Source organism: Arachis ipaensis, chromosome B03 (genome assembly GCF_000816755.2).
Source record: "Arachis ipaensis cultivar K30076 chromosome B03, Araip1.1, whole genome shotgun sequence".
Classification (NCBI taxonomy): domain Eukaryota; kingdom Viridiplantae; phylum Streptophyta; class Magnoliopsida; order Fabales; family Fabaceae; genus Arachis; species Arachis ipaensis.
The window spans coordinates 100,030,524-100,030,837 of record NC_029787.2 but is presented as its reverse complement, the minus strand read 5'-3'; positions in this window follow the sequence as shown (position 1 = coordinate 100,030,837).

Below are 314 nucleotides of genomic sequence, written 5' to 3'. Positions count from 1 at the left end.
GTTTCTGGAGGAACTTCAGCACTGTCTTAGTATCATTAGTGGGTGTGGAAATGGCCTAAGTTGAAATTGAACTTGGAGGCTTGAAGTTAGCCCCAACGTTAGCCCCCTAACTTGGAGGCTAACGTTGGGCATGAAGTACTCCCTGAGCTCCCACGTTTGAGCCAACGTTAGCCCCCTAACTTGGAGGCTAACGTTGGCAAGAGAAATTTTATTCCTTGGGCCACCAACGTTTACGCCAACGTTAGCCCCCTAACTTGGAGGCTAACGTTGGCACTTAAATCACAATGGGGGAGTAGGCAACGTTTGCGCCAACG